The following is a 16,153-nucleotide window of genomic DNA, read 5'->3' as shown; positions in this document are numbered from 1 at the left end:
AGAGTGCCCTGGAGTAGGAATCAAGCATTTCTGAAACTTAGCAGTTTGTTCATTCTCTGTTCTCCACCTTCCATATTCCTCTGTCCCAGTGGAAAGAGGAAGGTTAATCTTCTCATATTAGAGGCTCCTGGCCTCATTGAGTTTCATGTGGTATTGAGTGGGTTGTTAAAAGAAAAATCCAAAGAGAGACCAAGGTAATGGTTTATGTGAAGTAACTGTAATATTCAAATTAAAGCTATAAGTCAACTATGCAAATAAGCCTATGCCCAGGGCAGAAATGCAATCAAACAGCCTGCAGAAGGAAACTTAATAAGCACTGCATCTTCTTCTATTACCTCGTGAGTAAGTTTCCTGAGAGTTCAGGTCTTGTGGGGACACTGAGAGTGTAGCTTCAGGCATTCCGGTAGTTCTCACAGCAACTGTACTGGGACCTGGCAGCATTCTAAAGCTCCAGGAAGGGTTGAGCAGTTTGCATCTGTGTCTCCATCAGAAGGCATTAAATATGCATCTGATCAAGAGAGTAGTTAGGAATAGGAAGCGCCTATGGGGGAAATTGCTTGAAATGATAGCTATATGTACATGCTTTCCCTCGGAAATGGCTTTGGGACTAAAATTCTCACAGGAGAGTTGGTTAGAGAATGGGAGATTATCCAAAGGAGACTGGTTGTCGACAGTTTTGGGGAGGGGTAGACCAAAAGTCATGGTTAGTCACCAAAGATAGGACCCAGTCTTACCCATGGAATTTAATTTGTGCCATTTGCTGGTGGCCATAGAATCATAGAAGCCAAGTGACCATCCAGCCAAGTTTGCCCAAGAGAGTTCCATTTTAAAACTATTGTTCCAGCATAATTGTTACTATTACCCCCTTTAACTCTTAAGCATGTCCTGGTTAGAATGATAAATTATATGATCAACCTACAAAGCAAGGATCTTCAAAATCATTCACCTTTCAGATAAGTGCTCAGTCCAATAGCATAGGAAGTCACACATCTCATAGCCCAGATTTACGTTCATTAGTGATGAGGCTGGTAAATTTTCTGTCTCTAGAATTTTTCAGGCACAAGCTAGATAAGGAGATGAGGTAAAGGAGATTCAGATGGCAAAAAGGAGGCTGAGACAATGACTACGGTGTTCTCTCTTTCCCTGAGATTCAGCAAGAATCAGAGGTTCAGCAAGAAACAGATCCAAAGGGGAAATAGTTTCTCAAGTTTCTGCAAGGAGATGGCAGCTGAGGAAGGGTTCTGAGTCCAAGTTCCTCACTTTCTTTATTAGATCCCGATCAGGGGAGAAGAAGTGAGACAGAGGTAAAAAATGTCAGGGTGGTTATAGGTACTACATGCCCCACCCTGCCCCCCAACTGAAACCTGGACTCAGGCTCTAGTTTGGATTCAAGGACAGCAAATTCTTGCTAGATGTGTCAGCACCTAGGCGTTTTTCTCAGCCAGGATAGGGTAGCTTTTGCTGGAGTATGAAAATTTTAGTGGCTTAAAACAATAAAGTTATTTTTCTCTGCCACACTTTCCATCATGTGTTGGCTGGGTGCTCTCACTCAAGTCATAGTTACTCTAGAACTCCATATTCCCCTGGTCACTGAAGCAGGGAAAAGGGGAGGTAGCGACTCACCCCCTAGCTCTGAACGTTTCTGCCTCTTCTGACACTCATTACTTCTACCCACATTTCATTGGCCACAGAAAATCACGTTCACATGGCTACACCTAATTTCTTACGGATACACCTAATTTCTTATCTTGTTCATGGAAGGCAGGGAAGAGGAACTATTTGGAGAATAGCACCAAGAGCACAGGATTATGGGAGAGAGTCCATAGCCAGCATGTCCAAGTGCCTGGTACACAGCAGAAGCCACGCATACGCCAGCTCCCTCCCGAGAAACATCGCCATCCTTTGGAACCCTTCCCTCCCAGCTCCTCTCTTTTCGAGGAGACACCAGCATTGGAGACTGTTTAGCCTGGGGACTCAGGAGGGGAAGAAACCTGGACAGTACTCCTCAAGCAGGCGAAGAGTTACTACATGAATCATAGGCAAGGACTTACTTGCTATATTCTGGCCCCGGCACATCCAAACTTCAGCAGTGGCAGAAGCGGCAGCAGCAACAGAACCAGTATTTATTGACATGGCGCTTTCTATGCGCCAGGCGCTGTTTAAAGGGCTTCACTATGCATTTACGCCTCACAACATTTATCTGAGATAGTTACAATCAGTGTTCTCTTTTCACAGATGAGAAAACTGAGGCAAATGAGGCAAAGTAACATCTCCAAGGTCAATGGTTATTAAGTGTCTAAGCTGGGATAGAAGACCAGGCAGAGTGCTCCAGATCCCGTGATCCTTTACCTGTGGGCTAGACTGGCTGCTTGGCAAATCAATGTCTCTCTTTTTGTTTTTTTTTATGTTTACCAGTTTATTAAAAAATATGATAAAGGATACAGATGAACAGCCGAATAAAGAGATACACAAAGCAAGGTCTGGGAGAGTCCCGAGGGCAGGACCTTCTGTCTCCGTAGAGTTGGGGTATGTCACTCTCTTGGAAGACACCTCTCTTGATGTCATTAGATGCTACTGGATAACCATAGATGCTATCAGGTAACAATAGCATCTAATGGCATGGCATGTACTAAAATGGTGTTTCCCAGGCAATGGAACTCCTGGGGGCACATGAAATGATTTATCGATACCTTAAGAGCATTAAATCGCACTGAATCACATGGTGATAAGTGCATTTCCTTTTCACTGCTTTGTTCTTTGTTTCCCAATCCTTCTAATTATGTCAAAAAGCAAACTTAGATGTCAAGGACGTACTGGCACTAACCATCACTTATTAATCTCACTTTGGAGGAAAACAACGAAGGCCTCCCTCAGGCGCAGTCTTTTGCCGGCAACAGTGTCTGCCTAGGATTAAAAAACATTGTTTTGTTTGCATGGTATGTATTGTTATTGTTACTTTCTATTATTGGAAAGTGATGCTAGATTTCCACTGTTTCATTTTAAAATACATTTGTTCAAGTAAAAAAAGTGAGTTGATATGGTAAAGTAGAAAATAAATAGCATGGGTGGTAATCAGACGGGCCCCAGATGGTGCAAGCGGCGGGTCAAAGACTAGAATTTGGGAAACAATATTCTGTACAGAGAGGTTTTCAGGGTAGCAAGTTGGACTTATGTAGATGATAAATTCTTTTCCTTAAAGAATTAAGGGGGACACATGGCCTGAGATGGTAGCTAGCTGTGTGACCCCGGGCAAATTTCCTACCATCGCAGAACCCCCAGGCTACCATCTACAAACTGGGAGAAATAAAACTTAGCTCTCAGGGTTCTTGAGATTATTAAGGCATATCATGGGGAAAATATTGCCTGGCTCACCTTGCTAGGTGTTGTGAAGATAAAGCATTTATTCCATTTTAAGAAACCTACCGCATGCTGGGCAGTTAGAAGACAACCTCAGCTTTTGCCCTTGCAGAGCTGGGTCCTGTGGGAATTTACACAAAGAATAGCAACCAGAGAAACAAAACCATGGAACTGCCATTTATCAAGGATTCACCAGAGGCCAGGTGTTGAGCTAAGTGTCACATGTGTATTTTCCTATTTCATCCTAACAGTTCTGCGAGGAAGAAGGTAATTGTCATCATTCCCATTATAGATGGGAATCCGGAGACTCAGAGGGATAAGGAGCTTACAAAAGGTTATGAAACCGGTGAATGGTAGAGCCAGGATTCAAACTCACAAGTGTTTTCTTCTTAAAAGAGATGTCATCCAGGAAACTAGAGGTGGGATGGATTTTAGCAAGGAAGATGGAGCTGCAATAAAAGCACGTAGCAGTCAGTCCAGCATGCACCCAAGCGCTTTGTGGATTGTACAGCATTAACACAGGAAACGTGTTGGTACTCATTATTCCTACTGAATTATTTTTAGAGTCAAATCTTCCCCAAGGGACATTTGAAGTTCTCCAAGTGCCTGGGGAAGTGTGGAGGGGACTTCCTTTATTAGAGCATTGTTCCTCCATGCTTCCCAAGATTTCTCGCACACAGGAATCACCACAGGGATCTTATTAAATGCAAATTCTAAGCCTGGCAACCCAATCCAAAAATGGGCAGAAGACCTAAATAGACATTTCTCCAAAGAAGATATACAGATTGCCAACAAACACATGAAAGGATGCTCAACATCACTAATCATTAGAGAAATGCCAATCAAAACTACAATGAGATATCATCTCACACCAGTCAGAATGGCCATCATCAAAAAATCTAGAAACAATAAATGCTGGAGAGGGTGTGGAGAAAAGGAACACTCTTGTACTGCTGGTGGGAATGTGAATTGGTACAGCCACTATGGAGAACAGTATGGAGGTTCCTTAAAAAACTACAAATAGAACTACCATATGACCCAGCAATCCCACTACTGGGCATATATCCTGAGAAAACCATAATTCAAAAAGAGTCATGTACCAAAATGTTCATTGCAGCTCTATTTACAATAGCCAGGACATGGAAGCAACCTAAGTGTCCATCATCGGATGAATAGATAAAGAAGATGTGGCGCATATACACAATGGAATATTACTCGGCCATAAAAAGAAACGAAATTGAGTTATTTGTAATGAGGTGGATGGACCTAGAGTCTGTCATACAGAGTGAAGTAAGTCAGAAAGAGAAAGACAAATACCGTATGCTAACACATATATATGGAATTTAAGACAAAAAAATGTCATGAAGAACCTAGGGGTAAGACAGGAATAAAGACACAGACCTACTAGAGAATGGACTTGAGGATATGGGGAGGGGGAAGGGTAAGCTGTGACAAAGCGAGAGAGAGGCATGGACATATATACACTACCAAACGTAAGGTAGATAGCTAGTGGGAAGCAGCCGCATAGCACAGGGAGATCAGCTCGGTGCTTTGTGACCACCTAGAGGGGTGGGATAGGGAGGGTGGGAGGGAGGGAGATGCAAGAGGGAAGAGATATGGGAACATATGTATATGTATAATTGATTTACTTTGTTATAAAGCAGAAACTTTATATTATATAGAGCAATTATACTCCAATAAAGATGTAAAAAAAAAAAAAATTCTAAGCCTGGAGTGGGACCTTAGTTTCTGCATTTCTAATAAGCCCCCATGGTCTACAGACCACAGTTTTTCTAGCAAGGTATTAAAGCCCTCAGAGCCCACGGGGTGGTGATCTTTCCCCCACCCTCCCTTGCAAAGTGCCCTCCTAGGCTCTAAATCAAGGTGTAGCCCATGCAACAGGGTGGGCAGTCTCCCTGCCTCAGTGGAAATGGGCAGGACCAAGTAGGGTTGGATGCACAGCGTGGCAGCTTCAGCTCCGCTTGGAAAGGCAGGTGGGGGCCTGCTGGCTCATCAATCCCCACCAGCAATTAGCCAGAGGGAAGCTGGCCCGAGGAGCCGTTCGCATTTACAGGTCGCTCCAATAGCCCCGCCCACACTCACTCAAGGGCACCACAAAGTGTGTATTATTGAGGGTAATGAAAAAGCCTATAAAATGAGCAGTTAAATGGCTCTTACTCAGGGAGTGGGAGCTCATCTGGGGACGGGAGTCTCCCTTTCGCATGGGAGTGGCCTTTTGGCATTAGTTCTTCGGTTGTTTTCCTGTCTAGCTGTCCGGGTGCTGGGCTGGTGCATATTGAGCAGGTAAGGGGCATCGGACTCTTCTTGGGGGTCACCTACTTTCATCCTCACTCCTACCCAGATGGATAGATGAGGCTGCTGAACCTCAGACAAGTTAAGCAAGTGATAACTCAGATTCAACCACAGACCTGCGGACTCCAAATTCCAGTCTGGAAATGGCCTGGGGAGTTGGGGGAGGGGAGATATCTGTGACCTACCTGAAATTGTATGCAAAGCTGTGTGTGGGTGTGTGCATACAGCCTTTTTGTGTGTGGAGAGAATAGCTATATTTCATCAGATTCTCAAAGGCACCTGTGATTCTCCCAGAAGGTAACAGCTCCCCGTCTAGATGGTTCACCTGAAAAAGAAGTCTGGTACAGTGGTTCTCAGTCTTTTTTAGCAAGAGGGCCTGGGTTTTAATGTCGGAATTTTCAACCACCTTCGGGAGATAGTTGGGATTTCAGAGTCTATTACTTGAAAAACACACAACAAAAGGAGCTCTGAATTCAGGCCTGTTTTCAAGTGAATCTGTATTTTAATCATTATACAGTCTTCCCTCAGTATCCATGGGGGACTGATTCCAGGACCCAGCTCAGATACCAAAATCCGCCCATGCTCAAGTCCCTTATATAAAATGGTCCAGCATTTGCGTAGAACCTATCCTATACTTTATCTCTTGATTCCTTATAATAACGAATACAATGGAAATGCTAGGTAAACAATTGTAAATACAATGTAAATACTATGTAAATAGTTGCCAATGTGCGGTAAATTCAAGTTTAGCTTTTTGGAACTTTCTGGACTTTTGTTAGTTAATATTTTCAATCCACAGTTGATTGAATCCGTGGATTCGGAACCCTGCGGATATGGAAGGCCAGCTGTACCAGCATCAGCATACAGTCAGTAAACAGGAGTCAGTGAATGTGACAAATATTCTTTCCTTCACCCTCTATTCCCAACCAGTATGTGGCAGGAATGAGTCTAAATGACAGAGATCCCTCCCCCTAATCCAACTTATGCCACAGTGTCATATACCTACAACAAGCACAAGAGGACAGTCCCTGTCTTCATCACAAGAAGCAGTTCAGGACAGTCATTAAGAGCCCCAGCTGTGTTTGGAGGCAAAATGCAGTTGTAATACAATTGGCCAGTCACCCCAGTTTACCAATCTATGGAATGGGGATAAGAATAATATCTACCTCATAAGGAGTATTGTAAGGATTAAAGAGATGTTGTACATAAAGCATTGCTACCATTAATTTAGCACTTGCAAGGTGCTGGCCACCTTACGTTATCTCATTTAATGGTGAGGTTTTGAATGTTGAAGTAGCTTGTTCAAAGTCCCCGGAAGTGCTGTGATTTGAATTAGGTCTGTCCAGAATCTAAATCCACAGGCGATATGCTTTCTACTCTCTCAACCGTCTCTCTATGCCCTGAATGCCATCACAGAGCCAGGCACACATAGGCACTTAATAGATATTTGTTCATTTAAGTGGGTCTAGGTTCTAACCCAATATACACGTTTGAAAATGAAACACCAAGAATCAGCTGGAGGGCTTCTCTGAACATTGGCTTGAGGTACACACACCGTGGGCTGCTGAGAAACAGTGTACTGTTTTTAAAACAAGGTGTTGACAGGAGTTGTAGAAAAGAGTCTGGGGATGGCATTCGATAACGCGACCCTAGACTTGACTGGATGACATGGCCATGATTTCACCTCTCTGAGCTCAGCTGCAGTATGAGAGTATCAACAGCTGCCTTGCCTGCCTTCTGGAGCTGGTTATAAGGAGTGAGTGAGATCACTTACATGCAATTGTCTGACACTGTAGGCAAGGTTTTCTCATTACAGGCATTACAACCATAGTGACAGGTAGAAAAGTCCCAAGAGAACTCCAACATAATTCTGCTTGGAGGAAATATTACATTGAAGAGCAGGGGGCAAGAAGGAGCCAGGGCTATGGAAAGACTTTCTTGTCTTCAATGGAAACCTAAAAGCAACTGATTTTGGGTCTTAAGGCTACTATGGAAGAAAAAAAAAGTGGCTGAAATTCATGGCCTTTCCAAATTCATCTTGTAGAAAGAGTTAAAAGTGATTTAAATAAGATATTTACCAACAATCAACTTTACCAACAGACTGACCTAGTTTTCCTTAAAACATTGGTAGCCTAGCAGCTGGGGGACAGGAGGAATTTCATTACATAAACACAGAAGGCTGGTCAAAGGATCTGTAAATGCCAGGAAGCCTCTATTCAAAAAGCTCTGAATTGGATTTGTACAGTTCAAGAGGTGGCAGAGATCAGGAAATGATTTCCAACAGAAAACAGCACAGAGTCTGCCTTTCAAGCTGACGGAGCAAAGCTCTCCAGAAATGTCCGTGACAGCTGGGCAGTTGTTCCCAGAGAGAAGGAGCAAGGAGGCTGAACCCAGGCCAGGGTCAGCCTCCCGGCACACCCACGTGTGCCCCCAGGTTTGGCCGGGCCACCAGCTTTAGTAATCAGGCTGCAAAGACTGCAAGCAGACCCTCCCTTGGGAAGCTTCCCCAGCAGTTACAAAGCAGTGTCCTATGAGGAGCTGATGGAATAAACCACTGACTTTACTGGTAATTCCTTTTTCAAGCCATGCTTAGGTATCAGAGCAAGCAGATCTGTATCCGATTCATCCTCCTGTTTTCCAAGCGGAGCTCTCGTTGGAATTAAAGAAGCTACAATTAAAGTACCTTATTTGGGCATGCTGTAATTAGTCGCCAATTCAGCATGCCATCAAATGTAATCCGAATATAAACACCAAGGCTGCAGGTGCCAATCTCCTGGTGAGTTCTGGAAACTAGTGAGCTCAACCTGCCTTTCTCGTAAGACCTTATCACCCCCCCTCACCTGGGTTGGGGGGGACCAGTGAGAATGAGCCCCCAGGCAGTCTGTCTTTCTAAACATTTCTAAGACCTGTGAGTTGGACTTCCAGGGAGCAGAGTTATCTCATTACCACGTAGAGAAGCTTGGGTTGAAGGCAGTTGTTCAATCTACACTTCAAAGGGAACGGTGTGGCTTTGTGATCAAACACAAGCTTTGGGGCCACTATTTATCCATTCAACAAATATTTACTGAGTCCCTGCTGTGTGCAAGACCTCGGGGATTCAATAAGGAATAAGACAGGATGATCTGCTGGAAACTCCGTGAGAGCAAAACCATGCACTGAGGCTGTGACCTTGGCTAAATGAGTTGACCTCTCTGAGGCTTAGTTTGCTTATTAATGAAGTGGGGATAATAACATTCATCTCACAGTGTTGTAGTGAAGACTGAAAGTGAGAAAAGATGTAAACATCTAGTACTTTGCCCAGCACAGAGCCGAGCTGGGACTGGAAGGTCAGTCTCCGGGTGAGTCCAGCCCCTGACTCTAATGCGCTTCCACTAGCTGCTCCGCTGCACCTCTGAGCAGGGCTCAGATGGAAGGAGGACCTGGAAGTATGAGCCAGAGTCATGTGACTGCTTTCCTCCACTTGGAGCTTGGGTTTTCCTATCGCCACTAGAAGGGTGTGAGTTAGCCATACAGGTTCAGAGATTGTCTGCTTTGCACTGGGAAAGCCTCCACCTAACATTATTTATGTACATGGCTATGTTCTGCTGGATCCTTAGCTCCAGAAACCCCCCTCCCCCTCCTGCTTCTCATTAATCAGGTCATCTCCCAGTTCCCCATAGAATTTTGCCTAATGTCCTGGGCTGTAGGGAACGGAGCCTGGCCACAGTAATAAGTGGGCATATTCAGCCAGCCTGAGGCAGGCGCCTCTACATGTATTCTCATGGCACCTGGGTAGCTTTTCCTTTCAGGTGTGTCTGGTCTCCTCCCTGCCCCTGATACTCAGCCCACTCACTCAGTCATCCACATGGAGATTAACTGCGGCTCAGGACTGCTTTCACATACATTATTTCCTCAACGCATGGCATCAATTGTCAATTGTTTAAACTAAAAAACTCAGATTTCATCCTTGATCTCTCTGCTTTCAACCATCACATCCAATCCATCAGCATGTCCTGGGCACTTGATCTTCCAAACGTGATCTGTCCATTTTTTTCCATCTTCACAACCACAACCAAGTCACCACCATGCAATCACCTTCCTCTGCTGCTTATGATCTGTTCTTCACATAGTGGCCAGAGAGATCTTTTTAAAAATGCAAATCAGATCAGGTTACGCTCCTAGTCAAGACACTGCAACAGCTACCATCACACTTAGAATCTAGTCCAAACCCCTTGCTCTGACCTCATGCCCCAAAGCCCTGCCCTGCCCTCCTGCTGCACCCTGCCGCCCCCTAAGGCTTCGGCAGCCCCAGGGTCTTTGCATTAGCTGTTGACTGCCTAGCACTTACTCCACAGACCTTGACCTGGATGGAAGCTTTCTTAATGTTGACTCTTCAGAAAAGCCTTTCTTGACCTCCCAGCCATTCGCTATCACATCAGCCTTTTAATTTTTGTATCCCACCAATGCCTGATAACTTCCTGTTTTTCTTTAGTCTGTCTCTCCTGCCTAGAATGTAAGCTCTCTGAAGGAGGTATCTTCTCTTTGTATTTCGCTTCATCGAACAGAGCCTGGCATATAGTAGACACTCAGTGTACTTGTTGAGTGAATGAATACTCATAACAATTATCTGTAAAATGAGGATAAACCCACCTGCGAAAGGTCAGGTGACTTGTATGACGCAGCCAATATGCTGCAGAGCCTCAACTCAAACCTAAGTCTCTGTTACTCTAAAGCTAATGTTTTTTTCTACCGTCATAGGCTTCTGATTCGTTTCTCTTTTCCTCCCTCTGCCCACAGCAGCTAATGCAGTGTTACCTGACATTTCATATTTGTGATAAATGCCTGAACATGACCTCAAGTCTTTGCCTCTTTTTTCTGCATTGGCCTATGGCTCACACCCCAAATGTTTGCATTTTTAGCCCGTGCTGCTTTTCTAAATCAACAGTGAACACTTATTCAAAGCAGACCCAGCCAGCATCCTTTACTTTTTACAAGAGATGCCCACCACTCATCAAGCATCTGGCATTTCCGTCCACCATCCCTGCAGAAAAGAGGTGTCCACCACACTGCAGATCAGAACGGGGATGGGGAGTTTCTCTCCATGAGGAAGATTCAACCAAGATTGCCACCCTGCGGCCGGTTGACCAAGCTTTCCAGAATGGAGGTACCATAAGAGCTTCAAAATCCAAGACTGGGGCTGGGGGCAGGAAAAGGGGAGTGATTTGGGGTGAGAGCGTGGTGCCACTTGCACAGAGAACTCGTAAAGGGGGGAAGGGCACGCTTGTGGGGAGTGCCGGGTGGTTCTGTAGTGCAGGCATGAGTGTGTGATTTGGGACAATCGGCCCCTGTCCACGTACCTGTAATCACCTTTTTGAAGTAGAAATGAACAGCACTGAACTGGGAGTTAGAACACTTACCTTTGAGCACTGTCTGTGATCTGCGTACTGCAAGGCCTTGGGCAAGTCTCGTGACTTTCCTGTCCCTCAGAATCCTCATCTCGTGTGGTTATGGGTCAGCACCCCACCCCGGCTCACCCCAGAGCTTTTGTGGGGACCACACAGATGATCGATGGAACAGGATCTGTGCAAGAGAAAGCAGTTATCATTGTGGTTCTTAGAATAAAGGATCCCATACATTGCAATTCAACCCACAGGATATAGAGTAGGGGCAGGCAGGGGTAGGGGACTTCGGATTTTCAACCCCATTTCGCTATCTACGAATCACTGATCCCACCCCTTCTAAAGGGCCGGGGTCCCACCTTCTGCCCCACCCACTCCACAGACTTCCCTCAGACTCTTCATTCATCCAAATCTGGCCAAGAACAGCACTGCTGCCCTGGGGAGAAGACCTCCTTAGGTTGCTGAAATCACAGTGGCCCCAGAGGGAAAGAAATCCAGCCACCGACTCAATCCAATAGGGAAGCAAAGAAAATGGCTCTTCTGCAAAAAGGGGTTTACCCAGAAAGGCCACACCAAATCAAGGAGATTCTCCTCAGTGACCAAAAAGCTAACCCATCCCACATGAGACCAAGGCTGACATCTGTGGAGGCAAATGGGAAAGGGCTACAATCATCACAGATCTCATCGCCTTAGGAGTTGGGCTAATGATGGACATAAATCCAGCCTCACATCTGGGTGATTTTCTCGGCACCATACTTCGCAGCCCTAAAATCATTTGGTTGAGAAAGGGCAGGGGATTACATTATTCACATGTGTATAAAACTGGTAAGAGTACCACTTCTGCCCTAACATGTTTAAACTTCTGTGGGAGGTCTGGGCATCCAGCCCTTTGGACCACCTGCATCTGAGTTTGTGAAGTCATTTGAGCAACTGGTCTTCACGGGGACAACACCATATTCTCTGCAAAGAAATACCCAGCCCCTCTGCAAAGAAAACACCTAGTGAAGGGCTGTTGAAGCACTGTTTTATGTCAGTCTCAGCCTATTGATAGTGATGCTATTGGCTAGAAATGACTGTGGGCACTCACCTGGGCCCCATACTACCTGTGGGAGCCCCCAAAGGCACTTCCCCAACCAGAGCCAGTGTTGTGGCTGGACCAACCCTTGTGGCTCTTACTATGATAGCAAGATACACCTCAGCAACAACCAGCAGGAAGCTTTGAAAAGACAAGGTTAACTACTCACAAGTCCTGGAAGGTACAGGACACACCCAAGGCCACACAGTGAGGTCGTGGGTAGAGAGAAAAAGAGTGTGGACCCTGGGTCCTGCCTTTATTGGGGTCGAGGCTGGGGTGATTAAGGTTTCGCGGGTTCACTATTTATTGGTGAATTTAAAACATAAGATTGGGAATTGAAGCACAGGAAGAGAAAAGCAGGCTGTCAGAAGGTCACTTATCTAGGTCAGCCAGGTCTCTCTAAAAGGAGAACTTCACAGACAGGGAGGCTTGGCTTTTTATCTAGTTGTGTAGGCGGCAATGTGTTTTTTTCCAAACAGATGTCTTTGAAGTGGTTGCTTGGCAATCAAAAGCTTGATATCATGTGCTCATATTACAATCAAAAAAGCTAATTGTCAGGTGTTTACACTACAAGCGCACTATATTCGATGCAATTCAAATTGTATTTATTGAGCACCTGGTAAATGCAGGCTTGATGCTGGGAGGATGTCTTACAGATCTAAGGTCAAGCCTTGGTTCTGTTGCTTATTACCATGGGATCATGATAACGTGTGTGACTTAACTTCTCCAAGCCTCAGTTTCTTCATCTGTAAACTGAAGAAAATGATAAAGTTTAATTCATAGGGTTTAGATGGTGTTCCAAGAAAAATGCATATGAGTGATTTTAAATTAAAAGTGCTATTAGTTTGTTAAATAACCCTATAGATGTCATCAGCAGGAGCAGGAAGTGTTTATTAATGGGGAGAAGACAGTCTCTTCCTCGGCTGGCTGGAATGAAAGAGTGTCTTGAGAAACCTCCATGATTTTAGTAAAATGAAATGCTTCCAATTTCATTCTTTTACATGTAGCTGTCCAGTTTTCCCAGCACCACTTATTGAAGAGACTGTCTTTTTTCCACTGTCTATTCTTGCCTCCTTTGTCATAGATTATTTCTGAGCTATTCTGTTCCATTTATCTATGTGTCTGTTTTAGTGCCAGCATCATATTGTTTTGATTACTGTAGCTTTGTAGTGTAATCTGAAGTCAGGAGCCTGATTCCTCCAGCTCTGTTTTTCTTCCTCAAGATTGTTTTGGCTATTTGGGGTCTTCTGTGTTTCCATACAAATTCTAAAATTATTTGTTCTAGTTCTGTGAAAAATGCCATGGTATTTTGATAGGAATTGCATTGAATCTATAAATTGCCTTGGGTAATATGGTCATTTTAACAATATTAATTCTTCCAATCCAAGAATACAGTATAATTTTCCATCTGTTTGTGTCATCTTCAATTTCTTTCATCAGCGTCTTACAGTTTTCCAAGTATAGGTCTTTTACCTCCTTAGGCAGGTTAATTCCTAAAACATTTTCTAACACCATATTCAAAAATAAATTCAAAATGGATTAAAGACCTAAATCTAAGCCCCCAAACCATAAAACCTCTAGAAGAAAACACAGGCAGAACACTCTTTGACATAAATCGTAGCAATATTTTTTTTTTGGATCTGTCTCCTAAGGCAAAGGAAACAAAAGCAAAAATAAGCAAATGGGACCTAATTAAACTTAAAAGCTTTTGCACAGCAAAGAAAACCACTGACAAAACAAAAAGACCACCTACTGAATGGGAGAAAATATTTGCTAATGATATGACTGATAAGGCGTTAATATCCAAAATATATAAACAGCTCATACAACTCAACATCCAAAAAACGAACAACCAGATTAAAAAATGGACAGAAGACCTGAATAGACTTTTTTCTGAAGAAGACATACAAATGACATACAGGCATAGAAAAAAGTTCAACATCCCTAATCATCAGAGAAATGCAAATCAAAAACACAATGAGATATCACCTCACATCTGTCAGAATGGCTATCATCAAAAAGATCACAAATGTTGGTGAGAATGTGAAGGAAAAGGAACACTTGTACATTGTTGGCTTCAGTAGTTGTGGTGTGCGGGCTCTAGAGTGCAGGCTCAGTAGTTGTGGGCATGGGCTTAGTTGCTCCGCGGCATGTGGTATCTTCCTGGACGAAGGCTCGAACCCATGTCCCCTGAATTAGCAGGTGGATTCTTAACCACTGCGCCACTGTAGAAAACAGTATGGAGGGTCCTCAAAAAACTAAAAATAGAACCACCAAAAGATCTAGCAATACCACTCCTGGGTATATATCCAAAGAAAATGAAAACACTATTTTAAAAGATACATGCACCCTGATATTCATAGGAGCATTATTTACAATAGCCAAGATATGGAAGTGTCCAGCAGCAGACGAATGGATAAAGAAGATGTGATATATATATATGGACTTTAAGGGTATTATGATTAGTGAAATAAGTCAGAAATAGAAAGACAAATATTGTATGATATCATTTATATATGGAATCTAAAAAATAAAAAAAGTAGTGAATATAACAAAAAGGAATCAGACTCACAAATACAGAGTACAAACTAGTGGTTACCAGTGGGAGAGAGGAGAAGGGAGGGGCAGGATGCGGACGGCAGATTAAGAAGTACAAACTATTATGTATAAAATAAACAAGTTAAAGGCTATATTGTACAGCACAGGAAATATAGCCAATATTTTATAATAACTATACATAGAGTTTAATGTTTAAAAATTGTGAATCACTATGTTGTACACCTAAAACTTATATAATATTGTAAATCAACTATACTAATTTTTAAAAGAAGAGTAGCATTATAGCTAAATTGTCACAGAAAGAAAGAAAGGAAGGAAGGAAAGGGAGAGAGAGAGAGAAAGAAAGAGAGAGAAAGAAAGAAAGAGAAAGAGAGAAAGAAAGAGAGAAAGAAAGAAAGAAAGAAAGAAAGAAAGAAAGAAAGAAAGAAAGAAAGAAAGAAAGAAAGAAAGAAGGAAAGAGAGAGAGAAAGAGAGAAAGAAAGAAAGAAAAGGAATGCTTCCAATGGTGGACTTACTAAAGTGACCTTGGGTGAGTTAGTTACCCTGTCTGTTCATCAGTTTTCTTATCTGTCAAACAGTGCTGTGAAGATTAACTAAGGTAATAATATGTGAAGTACCTGGAGCAGTGCCTGACATAAGCAAGTTCTGTATGTGCATTTGCTATTTGTTATTATCGCGTAGATTTAAAAGGCAGGCTCCTCACAACTTGAAAAGGTCTTGGACTAGAGACCTTCCCTGACCATCCTATTTCACGTTGCACTCACGCAACTACCCACTGGGTTGGCAAATAAAATACAAGATGCTCAGTTAAATTTGAATTTCAGATAAATAATGAATATTTTTAGTGCAAGCATATCCCATGCAACATTTGAGACATACTTACACTGAATAAAGAGTATTTGCTGTTTATCTGAAATTCAAATTTATCTGGGTTTCCTATATTTTTATTTGCTAAATCTAACAAGCCTACCTATCCCTTATCCTGTTAAATAACTCCAGGCAGTGAAAAGTGTTATAAAAGTGTCATTTTTAACTTGTTTATCCTAATGTCTTCCTCAAGGATGTAAACTCCAGGAGAGCAGGATCTTGTCTCTGTTCTATCTACCTGTATTCCCAGGGCTCAGCAGCATACCTGGCCCATGGTAGGAACACAACACAAAGGTGTTTTTATAATGACTGAATAAAGGATCTTTGCAGGGCAAGGGAGACTCCCTTGGTAGCATCCAACATTCTGCTTTTCTGGTCTTTCTCAAACGCTACTTTAAAAAATCTTTCCAAGCAACATTCCGGTCCACGTACCTCGGTCTGAGCACTCCGTGCTCACAGCCTGGGGACCCCGATCCTTCTCAGAGCTTGGACTTCCATTTGGGCTTTGGCGTGGGGTTACGAAACACGGTCTATTTTTTCTTTCAACTGTGAAGAGTCAATTCTCTGCATTCCAATTCTGTCACAGTCCTGGGCTCCACAGACT

Source organism: Orcinus orca, chromosome 14 (assembly GCF_937001465.1).
Source record: "Orcinus orca chromosome 14, mOrcOrc1.1, whole genome shotgun sequence".
NCBI lineage: Eukaryota > Metazoa > Chordata > Mammalia > Artiodactyla > Delphinidae > Orcinus > Orcinus orca.
The sequence above is the reverse complement of the archived record's forward strand: the minus strand, read 5'-3'. Positions refer to the sequence as shown.